Below are 16,000 nucleotides of genomic sequence, written 5' to 3'. Positions count from 1 at the left end.
TTCCTGATCCCCCAGAAGGATGGTCGTTTCAGACCAATCCTAGACCTGAGGATTTTTAATTGGTTCCTCAAACAGGAGAAATTCAAGATGCTGACTCTAGCGCAGGTTCTTCTGGCTTTGAGCAAAGAGGATTGAATGGTGTCTGTCGACTTGCAGGATGCGTACTTTCATATCCCTATACTCAAGTTGCACAGGAAGTATTTCCGGTTTGTAGTGGGGTCGCAACACTACCAGTTTTCAGTCCTCCCGTTTGGTCTTATTTCCGCACCTCGAGTCTTCACAAAGGTGATGGCAGTGGTGGCAGCAAGTCTCCGAAGGGAAGGGATATCAGTATTCCCCTACCTGGACGATGGGTTGATCAAAGCCAAGTCTCCAGAGCTTGTGTTGCATCGCTTGCAGATGACAACTCAGTTGTTGTTCAGGCTGGGTTTTTCGATCAGTGTACCCAAATCTCACCTGGAGCCCTCTCAACGCCTCCTGTTCATAGGGGCAGTGCTGGACACAACATTGTATCAGGCCTATCCTCCGCCTCAGCGGCTCCACGATCTTCAGGTGTAGATTCCAATGTTTCAAAATGGAGTGGTTGTTCCAGTCCTCAAGGTCTTACGCCTGCTCGGTCTGTTCGCTTCTTGCATTCTATTGGCCACTCATGCACGTTGGCACATGAGGGATCTCCAATGGTTCCTCCACAGGCAGTGGTTTCAACACAAAGGGGATCTCGAGGAGTCGATAACGATCTCCTGAGACACTGCAGCGGATTTGCGATGGTGGGCTGTGGACGGCAACCTTTCGCAAGGAAGGCCGTTTTCACTGCCGCCGCCAGTGGCCAAGGTCATGACGGATGCTTCCACTCTAGGGTGGGGAGTTCATCTGGGGGACCTGAAGATCAAAGATCGTTGGTCTCCAGTGGAACAGACTTTTCATATCAATCTGTTGGAATTGCGGGCGATACGCTTGCCTCTCAAGGCCTTCCTCCCGTCCCTTTGCAGTCAGTCAGTTCAGGTCCTGACGGACAACACTACTGCGATGTGGTATATAAACAAGCAGGGAGGAGTAGGGTTGTATCTTCTCTGCAGAGAAGCTCTGCGTCTCTGGTCCTGGCTTCAGGATCATCGGATTTGCTTGATAGCTAATCATCTAGCCGGGATGCTCAACATACGTGTGGACTCTCTCAGTCGGCTCCTTTCGGTCGATCACGAGTGGCGCCTCCATCCGGATCAGGTCCTGTACATCTTTCGGATGTGGGGTACTCCAGTGATAGATATGTTTGCCACTCGGGAGAACGCGCACTGCCCGTCATTCTGCAGCCTTCAGTATCCGGTGCAAGGAGCTTTGGGGGACGTGTTTCAGATCTCTTGGTGCAACCAGTTGCTTTACGCATTTCTCCCCATACCCTTGATTCCTCAGGTTCTGAGTACGATTCGCCAAGATAGGGCTCAGGTTATTTTAATAGCCCCGGATTGGCCAAGAAGGGTGTGGTACGTGGACCTTCTCTAACTCTCGCTGTGCCCTCCGCTATGTCTCCCTCTCAGGGCAGACGTCTTCTCGCAGTTTCAGGGGAAGGTTCTACACCCCCATCTCCAGAGCCTGCAACTTCATGCCTGGAGATTGAATGGGGCAACCTGAGTTCCTTTTCTCTCCCACCAGATGTAGTGGATGTTATTTTATCGGGCAGGCAACACTCCACTAAGACCATTTATGCTGGTAGGTGGGCAAAATCTGTGGCTTGGTGTGGAGAAAAGCAAATTGATCCTTTGAAGGCCCACCTTTCTGATATTTTATTGTTTGCTTTGGACTTAGCAAACAAGGTTTGTGCAGTGGCTACGGTTAAGGGTTATTTAGATGCTCTGTCAGCCTTTCTTTGCCTCCCGGATTAGCCCTCATTATCTAAATCACCTATTGTAGTTAGGTTTCTTAAGGGTTTACTTAATAAGTTTCCTCCCACTCCTTTTCATGTGCCTCAGTGGGACCTAAATCTTGTTTTGACCTTTTTAATGGGGTCACCTTTTGAGCCCATGCACTCTTGCTCGTTAAGGTTTTTAGTGCTTAAGACAGTTTTTCTTGTTGCCATAACCTCGGCTAGGAAATGCTTCAAGCTCTTTCTGTAAAACCCTCCTTTACCTTGTTTTTCCCAGATAAAGTGGTGTTGAAAACCAGGGCGGCTTTCCTGCCAAAAGTTGTCACTCCTTTTCATATAGGGCAGACTATTACCCTTCCATCTTTCTATCCTCTTCCTCACCCCTCGAAGGAGGAAGAAAGTCTTCACCGGTTGGACCCTAAAATAGCGCTTAGTTTTTATATTGAAAGGACGAAGGACTTTCGCTTGGAAGATCAGCTGTTCGCGGGGTACGTTGGACAGATGAAGGGCAGAGCAGTCCATAAAAGAACTATCTCCAGGTGGGTTATCCTTTGTATTAAGATCTTCTACTCGTTGGCGAAAAAGGTTCCCCCTGAGGGTATCAAAGCCCACTCCACCAGGGCTAAGTCTGCTACTTCGGCCCTGGCAAGGGGGGTTCCGGTGGTCGATATTTGGAAGGCGGCAACTTGGGTGTCCCTCCATACTTTTGCAAAGCATTACTGTTTGGACTCTGAGGTTTGGAGGGACGGCCATTTTGCACGATCTGTTTTGCTGCATTTCTTGGTGTAATCAGACAGGCACCCACTTCCGAGTGCGGTACTGCTTTGGACTCTATTTATAAGGTGAGGAATCCACAGGTAGTTTGTATCCATCAGAAGAAAAAGTTACTTACCTTCGGTAACACTTTTTCTGGTGGATACAATAGACACCTGTGAATTCCTCACAGTCCCACCCGCCTCCCCATTGCCTGTCTGATTGCACTTAGATTTGTGGTTGTATAAATGTATGTATATATTAAGACTTTTCCTACATATATATATAAATTATGGTTTTGATTATGTTGATTCATGAAGGCTTTTTGTATATATGTATTTATTTGAGTCATTGTGGAGTCGGTTCTCACCTGTTCGCCTCAAAGGCACATACAAAATAGGCGAAACTGAAGTCAGCATGCCGACGAGGACCTCTTATTGGCACGGTGACGTCAGAGGGAGTTGCGTGGAGTCGTGCAATTGTGACATCCTCGTCGACGTCGAGAGCTGGGAAGAAGATTTTCCGTCGGATGCTGGCGCAAGGGTGAATTCAGAAGGTGAGAAATCCACAGGTAGATATTGTATCCACCAGAAAAAGCATTACCGAAGGTAAGTAACTTGTTTTTCTGATGGATAAACCTACCTGTGGATTCCTCACCTAAAGAATTCTCCCCTTGCGCCAGCTTCGATGGAAATTTCTTCTAGCTCTGCACGTCGACGATGACGTCACAATTGCCCGACTCCACGCGATGCCGTATGATATCATCCAGGCAATAAGAAGCCCTTGTCAACGTGCAGACGTCAGTTCCCTTTTTTCCGTGCCTTCGAATAACGGTTTTTCTTCAAGGCTAATAGGGAGCTACAGTTGCGCTTCCTTAGTTACTATGTCGCAGCCAAGAAAATCTGGCTTTAAACCTTGTAACCAGTGTGGGGGTCGGATGTCGGTCACTGACCCCCATGAAAATTGTTTATGGTGCCTTAGTTCCGACCATGAGGTCGAGTCATGCGGCTCCTGCCAGCGCATGAACCCAAAGGCACTTAAAGAGAGGGCGGCGACCCAGGTGATTCAGTCTGGGTTAGACACCTCGGACTCCGTGGCAAGGGCTATGGGTACATCCATAGTGTCGAGGCGTCAGGCTTGGCTGCGTTCATCAGGCTTCTCCTCGGATGTACAAGCAACTCTTCTGGACCTGCCTTTTGACGGGGAAAAACTCTTTGGGACAAAGGCAGATTCTGCTCTTGAACGTTTCAAGGAGAGCAGAGCCACAGCGAGGTCGTTGGAACTTCAGGCAGCTGCTTCCTCTACCTTTAGGCCATATAGGAAGTTTAGGGGTTTTGGACGTGGCTCCTCTCGTGGCAGGTTCCAGGCGCCACAACAATCTTCAGGCTCCCTGCCTTACAGATCCTTCAGAGGCAGGGGCAGAGTACGTACAAGAGGAGCCACCCAGCAGCACTCTGCCTCTTCCTCTTCCTGAGGAGGGGTGCAGCAGGGAAAGCAGCCTTAGTCCTCCACCACTCCCTGTTCACATGTCTCCGGTAGGGGGAGACTTGCCCAATTTCTTCCAATGTGGGAGTTTATAACATCAGACTCTTGGGTCATCGACATTGTGAAGAAGGGGTACGCTCTTCCCTTTCGAGAGTTCCCTCCTCCCTTCCCTCCCCGCCCATCCTTCTGTTCGGAAGACCATCTTCTGTTACTGCAACAGGAGGTGTTAACCCTATTGTCAAAAGGCGCAGTGGAGTTGGTTCCGGAGTACAAGAGGGGTCAGGGCTGTTATTCAAGATACTTTCTGAACCCCAAAAAAGTTGGTCGGTTGAGACCAATTCTGGACTTGAGGATTTTGAATTGGTTCCTCAGGCAGGAAAAGTTCAAAATGCTGACCCTTTCACAGGTTCTTTTGGAGTTGAACGAAGGAGATTGGATGGTGTCTGTCAATTTGCAGGATGCGTGCTTCCATATTCCGATCCTCAAATCGCACAGGAAGTATCTCCGATTTGTAGTGAGGTCACAGCATTATCAGTTTGCAGTCCTCCCGTTTGGTCTTACTTCAGCACCTCGAGTCTTCAAAAAGGTGATGGCTGTGGTCGCGGCAGAGCTCAGAAGAAGAGGGATAGCGGTGTTTCCCTATCTGGACGATTGGTTGATCAAAGCCAAGACTCCAGGGCTCATGGGGCGTCACCTGCAGTCAACACCTCAGTTGTTGTTCGACCTGGGTTTTTCGATCAACGTGCCCAAATCTCACCTGGAGCCCTCGCAACGCCTCCTGTTCATAGGGGCAGTACTGGACACAACATTGAATCGAGCGTTTCCTCTGCCCCAGCGGGTTCAGGACATTCAGGCGTTGATTCCAATGTTTCGAAATGGAGCAGTAGTTCCAGTCCTCAAGATCCTTTGTCTGCTCGGTCTGTTTGCTTCTTGCATACTGCTGGTCACTCATGCACGCTGGCACATGAGGGCTCTTCAGTGGTGCGTCCGCAGGCAGTGGTTTCAGCACAAAGGGGATCTCGAGGATTCGATCACGATCTCCAGAGACACTGCGGTGGATCGTCAGTGGTGGGCTGCGGTCGGCAACCTGTCGCAAGGAAGGCTGTTCTCGCTGCCTCTGCCAGTGGCCACGGTTGTAACAGATGCTTCCACTCTAGGGTGGGGAGCTCATCTGGGGGACCTGGAGGTCAAAGGCCTTTGGTCTCCAGTGGAACAGAGGTTTCACATCAATCTGTTGGAATTGCGGGCAGTACGTCTAGCTCTAAAGGCCTTTCTCCCTTCCATTCACGGTCAGTCAGTCCAGGTCCTGACGGACAACACTACCGCGATGTGGTATATAAACAAACAGGGAGGAGTGGGGTTGTACCTTCTTTTCAAAGATGCTCTTTGACTCTGGTCCTGGCTTCAGGACCACAAGATTTGCTTGGTAGCAAATCATTTGGTCGGGGTTCTGAATGTACGTGCGGATGTTCTCAGTCGACGTAGCTCGGTCGACCACGAGTGGCGTCTTCATCCGAATCTGGTTCTTTTCATCTTCCAGATGTGGGGGTGTCCGCAGATATATCTGTTTGCTACTCAGGAGAACGCGCAGTGCCCGTTATTTTGCAGCCTCCAGTATCCGGTGCAACGAGCTTTGGGGGACGCGTTTCAGATGTCCTGGAAGGGTCAGTTGCTTTACGTGTTTCCTCCCATACCCCTGATTCCTCGAGTTCTGAGGAAGATCCACCAAGACCGGGCCAAGGTCATCTTGATAGCCCCGGATTGGCCAAGAAGGGTGTGGTACACAGACCTCCTCCAACTCTCTCTGTGCCCTCCGCCTCCCTTACAGGGTGGACCTCCTCTCGCAGTCGCAGGGGCAAATTCTACACCCCCACCTCCAGAGTCTGCACCTTCATGCCTGGAGATTGAACAGGGCAATCTGAGTGCTTTTTCTCTCCCACCGGAAGTGGTGGATGTTATTTTATCGGCCAGGCAACAGTCCACCAAATCGATCTATGCAAGTAGGTGGGCTAAATTTGTACGTTGGTGTGGAGAGAACCGAATTGATCCCTTAAAGGCTCACTTGCCTGATATATTACTATTTGCTCTTTCCTTGGCACAGAAGGGTTATGCAGTTGCAACAGATAAGGGCTATTTATCAGCACTGTTGGCTTTTCTGTGCCTCCCAGATCAGCCTTCCTTGTTTAAATCTCCACTTGTTTTGAGGTTCGCTAAGGGTCTCACTAATAGGCTTCCGCCCACACCGTTTGTTATGCCACAGTGGGATCTTAACTTGGTATTAACATTTCTAATGGAATCCCCATTTGAACCAATGCATTCTTGTGCTTTGCGTTTGCTAGTCTTTAAGACTGTATTACTGGTAGTCATAACATCGGCCAGAAGAGTCAGTGAGCTTCAGGCTCTTAGTGTAGAGTCTCCATACCTTTCATTCTTTAGAGACAAAGTGGTGTTAAGGACCAAGGCGGCTTTCCTTCCGAAGGTTGTTACACCCTTTCACTTGGGGCAGTCTATTACTCTCTCTTCCTTTCACCCTCCGCCTCATCCATCCAAGAAGGAAGAGAGGCTCCACCGACTGGATCCACGTAGAGCATTGAGCTTCTTTGTCGACAGGACGATGGAGTTCAGGCAATATGATCAGCTCTTCGTTGGATACGTGGGGAAGAGGAAAGGCAGAGCAGTCCACAAGAGAACGCTATCCAGGTGGGTCATTCTCTGTATCAAGCTTTGTTATTCCTTAGCTAAAAAAGAACCACCTGTGGGGCTTCGTGCTCATTCCACCAGAGCTAAAGCTGCTTCTTCAGCTTTATCTAGGGGTGTTCCTGTGGTTGACATCTGCAAGGCGGCAACTTGGGCATCCCTCCATACTTTTGTCAAACATTATTGTTTGGATTTTGAGGTTAGGAGGGATGGCCATTTTGCTCGCTCGGTGCTGCAGGATTTCTTGGTTTGACCATTCAGGCACCCACCTCCGGAGGTAGTACTGCTTTGGGACTCTATTCTTTAGGTGAGGAATCCACAGGTAGGTGTATCCATCAGAAGAATAAGTTACTTACCTTCGGTAACGCTTTTTCTGGTGGATACATTAACTACCTGTGGATTCCTCACGGTCCCACCCACCTCCCCGTTGCCTGACTGATCATTCCACGAAATCTGTGGGTGTGCACCACTGTCTCCTATATATATATGTATATATATATATATATATACATATATATATATATATGCCTGTTTTATGTATATAATTGTAGCATGTATATATGTATTTCTTTCTCTGGTTGTGGTAATTCAAGTACACATGATTGAATTTGTCTGGCATATTTGGTGTCATATGGAACAGTTATTACTGTTAGTTTCTTTTTATGTTTATTGTAATAAATGTTGCGTTTTCACTTCATTTGATGTGATTATGTTCTCTTCAAGGTCAATATTCACCTGTTCGCCTCGAAGGCACTTAAAAAATGGTGATAACTGACGTCTGCACGTCGACGAGGGCTTCTTATTGTCTGGATGACGTCATACGCGTCGCGTGGAGTCGGGCAGTTGTGACGTCATCGTCAACGTGCAGAGCTAGAACAAATTTCCGTTGAAGCTGGCGCGAGGGGAGAATTCTTTAGGTGAGGAATCCACAGGTAGTTAATGTATCCACCAGAAAAAGCGTTACCGAAGGTAAGTAACTTATTCTTTTGCCTTTAACCAGGCTAGTGTCATTTTCAGACGCACAACCCCCTCCTTCCCTACCGCCACCCCTACCCGACTAGCGCCTTCTTCTAAGATGCTAGCCCAAGTTTAGCGCCGGCTTGCGCCATTCAGTAAATGCAGCGCCCAGCTGGCATTGTTAAATGATGCAAGCCGGCGCTAAACTTTTTGCAGCAAAACTGCGTTAGTGGAGTTTTGCGGCAAAAAGCATAAATATGGGCCTTAATGTGGTTTCTGGCTTTTTAAAGTTTCAAAGTCACACTGATAATGACATTCATCTGAGCATTTGCTTTTACACAAAGAAACCATAGTGTGGTGTCTTCATTAAAATGTGTAGACACACTTGTGCCTTGACACTTGGCTGATTTTTTTTCATAAAGGACAGTAGAAGAGATCAGGGATGTGTATGTAACCACCGAGGATGTTCTATTTCCACCCATTCATCTAGAAAACCCTTTCAGCTGCACAATTAGAATAACTATTATTTGAAACTTTGAAGTACAGCACAGACCTTAGCTCTCTGAAGCATAACCTTGCTTTGTCAAGTGTTAGGTACAATTACTTCTCTCGGAAACAAATGGTGGCTTCTTTCAAAATGAGATGCGAGTCATATAAAACCACAAACAGAGAACACAGAGAAAGTCCCTGTAGATAAAAGCTGTTTCTCAGCGGAGTATCCTATGTAATTAAACCACCGAGGTTGCCCTGTATGGCTTGTCGTATAACACACCCGCCTTATTTCTCGTTGAAGACTGTTACATAACTTAAGGTTTGATACTGAGGAAAGCGGGTGCCCAGTGCCTGGGTCCTTGTGTTACAGATTCAATTACAATAAGGCAAAGCTGTTGAATACCTAACACTAGCAGACTGCTGCTTTGTAGACCAGTGTGTAATTCTATGTTAAATCCTGGCAATTATGCCACTAATGAATACTTACCATGCCACAATTACATATTTGTGTTTCCTCTGTTGGTTTATTATTTTGTAAGATAATTATGCAGGGATCTCTATAAATGGATGTAATTTGATATTTGTCAAACTCCCTGCTAATCTCTGAATTGTCCGTGTTGATGAAATTTGAAATGCTCATTCGATCTCTGAGGAAACGCCTCGTGGGCAGGAATATTTAACCATGCTGATTGCAACCGCAGGTTTGTAAATATGCATGTTTTCAGCTTATGGCGGATCTCAAGGGGGAGGTAAGATATTTAGGCCCTCATTTCGAGTGGTCCAAAAAACTCAGAACTGACCAGTGAAATGTTTGTTACTCTTTACATAGGTTTCTTATGCAACGTCCATTTTTTTTTTCAAAAACATGTATTTAACTTGAAAAATGCGAATTTTACGAAATGTTAAAAAGAGTTTACTCTGTAATTTTATTTGTAATTTCTGGTTCGATGCTATCCTGGCCATTGACACAGATGACTACACTACAGCATTATATAAAAATGAGTACCTACATTTTCAAAATATTATGCATTAAATATTATAAGCAAATAATACGCTACCCTAGCATGGATATAAATATGTGCTGCAGTGTAAACATGTTGATACAATGTAAATACCAGCAAAGTGTATCTTTAATATAAAACATAGAAACACAATGTAATTTCATAAAGCAATGATGTGTTTTTCAATGAACTATTTGCATCTAGAGTAGTAACTTAAGTGTAATAACTTGCTACCTATATCACCTTCCCCTCCTACATCAGAACAACTGTATTTGTTTGAACTCACATTCACCCCAAGGGTTTACTTGGTATGTTTGACAAATAACATATTTTTATCGCTATTAAACGCAGTGGTATTCATTTACTCAAACTGAGAAAAGCTTAATGGACTCACTGAGATTCGAACTTGTGACACCCAGGTCAATCATAAATACCTGCAATGGACGCATTACCCCACTGAAGCAGTAAACCTACTTAAATTTATGCTAATTTTGATCTAAACTCCGATAGTTTCTTCTGATTATGATTAAATGTTCTTCAAGCTTGAGTACTCTTCACTTATTCTCACAAAACTCCTCAGCCTCCAATATACTTACAGTCCGCTCCACCCATTGCTCACTCACTGGAAACATGTATGTCATCAAGGAGGTTCCATACAGTGTAATCCTCAATCTTTCCTCTGCTGTCCACTCTTTCTATGATTTCATCCTCCAAATCTGTCAAATCGTATTTGCCTTCTTTCCTTCATCCTTATCAGGTCTACACAATTTTTAAGCATCTACTTAAAGTCACAGTCACCAACTCTCATGCTCTTTCTTCTCTCTCTATGCTTTAACCTCTATATCCACTTTACTTTTAAAATTGATCATCTTCATATGTCTGTATTTCTTTTCTCTCTTTTTCTTGTCCCTTCTATTTATCCTTATCCCACTAACTAGTCTCTACCATCCTTTTGCATTCGTCTTAGATACTGATATTATTCCACTCCTTAAATGAACTGACATTACAATGACATTTTTTGATCTACTCTCTTCTAGCTAATTAGGCCTTTCATTATTATAATAGTTTTATTGTTTGATCTGAGCACTTATTTTCATGTATGGATCATGACAGACCAATGGAGTACAACCGAGTGCGAACACACTCCACGCAAATAATACTTGTTTCTGGTATCTTGTTTGTTTGTATCCGATTTATACCTTCGCGTTGGATAAAGGTAAATACTGTGTCCTAATAGATTTTTGACCTGTTGGACATGCTTTATTAGTATATCACTGTGCTAATATTTTTGCTACTGCAATCTGCTCCTAATAGGCAGTTGTTATAAAACAGATGGAATTTGCATTTGTGACATTTTTATCGATAGTACAGGTCCAGCTGTCTTTGTTGATACTTTTCACTGCTTCATTATCTTTTCTGTGTTGTTCACAGACATCTTTACTGCATTCTAGATATTAATTCATGTGTTCTTGCATTTCGTTATGGTTTTTACTTCAGCCATTCCACTAAAACGACGTTCCTTTTGTGTACCAATACCTTCTCTGTCATGCTTCTCTGTTGTTAGCATAACATTGGGCCTCGTGACAGAATTTACACCAAGTGAAATGAGGATGGTAATGTTTTCTGCAAGGGGGTAACATAAAGTGGAGATCAATTAAAGAAAGAGAGCCCTTTTTGACTATCTGTTTGGAATGTTTCCAGTTGCCATCAGCATACTGCGTGAGGTCAGCAGAAGTAATATTCTGGACAGCTACCTTCGTCTAGAATGCCTTGAATTGCATTGTATCATGCAGAGCGCAAGTTCCTATTCAGATGGAGACTGTTCTGCAAGGTGCAGCTCAACAGTGTGCTCCACTGCCAGAGTAATCCTTCCAGTAATCTACACTGCTTAGCTCTTTCTGCCAATCAGTGATCAGCCGCATAACACCACAAACTTTAACCTTGGTCACTGCCCAGCAATGCTGTACCAACCAAAATGTAACCTCTATCCATTATGAAGCATTTGGCTTCAGTTCAGTTTGCTTTCCTCCTTTCTTCCTGGCAGTGTTTACTGTATCTCTTTATTTGACCATACGTCTGTTCTCCTTCCTCTGAACTGAATTGTTTGTAAGGTATTTCTACCAAGTCATCCTTTTTGCATTTAGGGATTCCTTACTAGCTTCTATATCCTATTTCATCTGTTTTTTCCCCTTGTATGGTAGTATTTCTCAGACATGTTATTTTTTTCAGCTTTTTATTTTGACACTTCTACACCTTCATCTTGTCTGCTGCTGATTCACTCAATAACTTCATCTCATGCATATAAAAAAGTTAATTTTCTTCCTTGTTCCTGTCTCCTCCCCACTTCAGTTCCGTGCCACTTGCGTCTATGTTACGATTTAATTCTGCTTATAACTTGGGAGACATCTGTGATCATTCATCTCTTTTTTCTGCTCACATTCGATTGGGTTTTAGTCCCGTCAGATTTAATCGCTTCCATATATGGAAAATGTATCTTCCTCATACTCCCTGAGCTATTAGTACTCTCCATTTTCTAGAACTAGTAGGTCCCAACTACTGCATTTCTCATCTCCAATACCCTGTTCACTTCTGCTTCTCTTTGTCTTCCTCGTAGGTACTCTGTGTATATATGTTCTTATCTTAAAAAAATGATCGTAAACCAATTTATTAACTAACAGTTACTTCTTCAAGTTTTGATTTTCTGTGCCCGATTGTCATGGTGTGGCCTCTCCTAACGTCTTCAGCTTTCATTGAACAGCGTTGTCCTCTAAATGAGCTGTAGTTTATAGGCACTGCAGTTACACTTGGAGGGTACATGCAGAGAAAAAACGATTTAATATTTTAGATAAGCCACCCCTAAGGTTTCCCTTGTAAGACCACAAGGCTGAATGCACACCTACAAAAATGTGGCATACCAAACACTGGGAATAGCATGCATCACACGCATCACATGGAACAATTCCCCAAAATATGTGATACCTGTGTAAGTGGCACTTTCCAAAGAAAGGAGACCTGTGAATAAAAATCATGATAAGATACTAAAGTGACGATTAAAAGATATTTTTCACTTAGTTTCAAAACTCTAGTTCAATGGTGATGGTAATTGTTTCATATCTTTAGTGGAAAAGTAACTTTAAGAAGTGCATGATATGCTGCCTGACAGACAACCAATTTACAAGTGACTTGCCTCTCAGTTCTACTCAAGAGCCCCAATAACATTGTCAGCTGCCTGTTAATGATCCTGCTCCTGGAGGACAGTGACTTGGCCTCAGTCCCCAAGAAGGCGAGGGGTTTGTCAACAAGTGTGACTTCGCAGGCACTCGCCATGTGGGAAGGGTACAGGAAGAACTGTCAGGGCAAAGGGCACCCTTCACAGGTCTTCTTTTGACTTGAAAATGCCAAAAAAAGGCTGCCAAGAACTGCTTTCAATGTAGCAAGAGTAATGTTCAACACAAATTAGAAACATTTACTGCAGACACTTGAGACCTGGTAATGCTTGATCTGGGTCTTAAGACAGAATGGGCCCTTTTCCCTCTAACTGGGGGCATTGTCTAATTAAGTGTCCACAATACCGCAATGCAGACATAATCCTCCCAGAAACCGCTTTTCTGTTCTTCACTACTCAAAGGTTTCTGAAGACCACTAATCTGCATTGGCTAATCTTCAGAAGGGGGAGCTTTTTCTACTCAGACTGGTGGTACTGGGGGTAAGCATCCATCTTCTTTCCTTTTTAGGTTGAGCGTGCAAGTGCTTTGACCTGTTGGAAGTATTGTGGGCTTTTAACCACACCCACCACATGCCCACAACTTTCACTCATTCGTGGGCTTGCCTTTCAAAAATCCTTTGCAGACTGACCTTATTAAATGGATAACTGCACGAGTGCTGATATGTTTGACTGCGAGCGAACTTCTTCCTTTTTGTGTCTCCCCTTCGCACTCATGCTCATAGTGGCTATGGCGCTTTGAATCGGCTCGCTTATGTCAACTGTTTTACTTTACATTTTAAATTTATGTGGCAAGAAAAGTCCAGTTAGGAATTTACAACGCTAATAGCTCTAACTAGAGTAAATGCGTGTTTCATTGCATTGCAAATGCTTGTTCTCTCCTTCTGTTGATAATCTATCTGTACAGCCAAGTTAATTAGAGCATTGGTTGTAGTAGGCATATTTGCCAGTATGGAGATTGTGTTCATTAGTTCTTTCCAGATATGTTCCTCGAAGGCAGAGCCTCCCGACTCATTAGTCCACGTTGCTTCAGGTTTAAGATTGGTGAACTGGATCATATGAGCATGAGATCTCTGTAACCCTGCATAACTTTAATGATCCAGTATGCACAGCTTGTACTGTTTAACATCTTCCAAAAACAATGCTACATTCTTTAACAACGGCGTCAATGCAACATAGCCAATACTATTAATTAAAGGAGTTGCCCATGTTAGTGCATCCTTAGACAGTTAAGACAATATAAAGGTCTTGTTAGTTGAGTCTGAATTAAATCCGGCAGCTCAGCCTGAAAATGCAATGTGCACTGAGCAATATAGGCTTGAAAACATCGTGAGTGGCCTGTACATTTCTTCAGAAGTGCCAGAATAAGTCCCAAAGATATGGTGGCATTGGTTGTTGACTCATAGTTAGAATCGAGGAATCTGTACTGGGGGTCTTGAGTTAGAAGGGCTGCCTTCACTCAGTTCTACTTGGGGAATCTAAACCAATTTTCCTAATAAATAAGCCTGTCATTGTAGGCAGTTTTGAAATCCTCATGGATTTTAGCAGTGGCTTCAGCTATAACTTGTAATGGGTTTGACTTCTACCTTTATAATTATGGCCACTTGGAAAACTGACAGGAATAGCAGAGCATTCGAAGCTAACCCTCCCTACTCACCTGTAATTTCCTCCCTGTAGGGTAGAACTAATAGGTAAGGTGAAGGTTTCCAAGGGGACGGGTGTAGGATGCAAGACAGAGAGAGAAAGAGAAACAGTAGCACTTCACTGGGGGCACGTCATCACATACTTTAGCAGCCAGAGACCCTCTGGGCATTCAAGTAACTATAAATCTGGACAGGCTTAATAGTCACAGCAATTGTGAGTAGAATGCAAGATAGCTTATACACAGGTTTAGAAATATCAACAAATCAGTAAACTCGTTCTTCAAGCCAGAGACTCACCAATATGCTGGAGGAAGGTGCTGGGCAACTAAACATTGGTGAGAGAAGGAACCCAAAGAAATATCCAAAGCAAAGCAGTAAACTGAACGAGGAGGCAGATTCCACAAAAGAAGAACGAGCGCTATCAGAACCAAAGAGAAAATCATTCAGAGTGAGAAGAAACTCAACGTCAGCACAAGCAGGACTGAGGAAAACCACAGGGAACTGAGCAGGTGAAAAATAATAAAGGTGTCAGGAAGCAACTAATGGGTGAACTAAAAAATGTGGAAAAGACCACACAAAATCAGGTGTTGCCAGGTATCTAGCAGGATACTGTTCAACCTCTGTGATGCAGTGACCAAAGTAGCAGCTCAGATGATAAATGAGGCTACCAGTCAGTCACACACCTACAGATCATGAACTGCTACATGTCCCACCCCGAGAACCAGGTTGGGTCCATAGATCTGCAGTTATGTCTGCAAGACCGCCCTACTGCACGACAATGTTGTGCAACACACAACATGCTACAATGATCTTGCACACAACTTCAGAGGAGAATCATCCAGTATGATCGAGATATCTAAAGCACCACTTAAGGATGTCAGATGTACACAATGTATGTGTGTGTGTTCGTGTTGTACGTCTGATGAGGGTGTGTGGTTGAACATCAGAAGGCAGGTGAGGAGATGTTGGGAGAGGGAAAACTCAGAATTACCTGCAACAAATATATGTGATATTTGCAGAAATTCTATACATGCATGCAGACAATGATAATCTTAGGGGTGACTATAGTGATAGGGTGAAATTAAGATAGGCTACATTTCAGATGTCATTCATGCAGCACCGGTGTGAGATTTTATTACTTACTTATTAGACACATGTCACTGAAATCCCCAGCACTCAATTAACATGCAAGAGGACTGTCAGAAGATGTAGCTGCCATGTGCCTCTGAGAAAGGTAGAGTGCACATCAGTGAAGCATTACAGACAGCTTGCATGATGATCGATTATAAGAAGAAGGCAATCAATGGCACTTAATATCAAAGGGAAGTGGACAATGGCATAGAATTGCCTTGCCACTAGATGCTTTTCTGCCAGTGACTGTGAAATTGTAATACTCTTGTACAGTTGGCTGATGGTGTTGCTCAGTGCCTGTTGCAGGCATCATGACTGACTCACCTGTGGGCTGCCCACAGTGTCCCAACTCACCTGTTGGAAAGAAGCAGTGGCCAAGAAATGGATGGCAGACAATAGTTTGATATGTGAAGGGATGGTCTGGTAGTGAACTGTAGGTGAATTGAGCTCCCGCTCCCAGTCTGCAACCATGCCAGGGGTTGCATTTGGAGCAAAGCAGTATTGTTAGAACTGGCGTCCCTAGATGGCAGTCAGTTTACACCCTGTCCAAGTAGGGACCCTCACTCTAGTCAGGGTAAGGGAGTCACCCACCTAAGATAACCCCTGCTCACCCCCTTGGTAGCTTGGCACAAGCAGTCAGCTTATCTCAGGGGCAATGTGTAAAGTATTTGTACACAAACACAGTAACACAGTGAAAACACCACAAAAGTAGTCAACACCAGTTTAGAAACATAGCCCATATATATATAAGGTAAACAAG

Source organism: Pleurodeles waltl, chromosome 5, assembly GCF_031143425.1.
Source record: "Pleurodeles waltl isolate 20211129_DDA chromosome 5, aPleWal1.hap1.20221129, whole genome shotgun sequence".
NCBI classification, from domain to species: Eukaryota; Metazoa; Chordata; class Amphibia; order Caudata; family Salamandridae; genus Pleurodeles; species Pleurodeles waltl.
The sequence above is the reverse complement of the archived record's forward strand: the minus strand, read 5'-3'. Positions refer to the sequence as shown.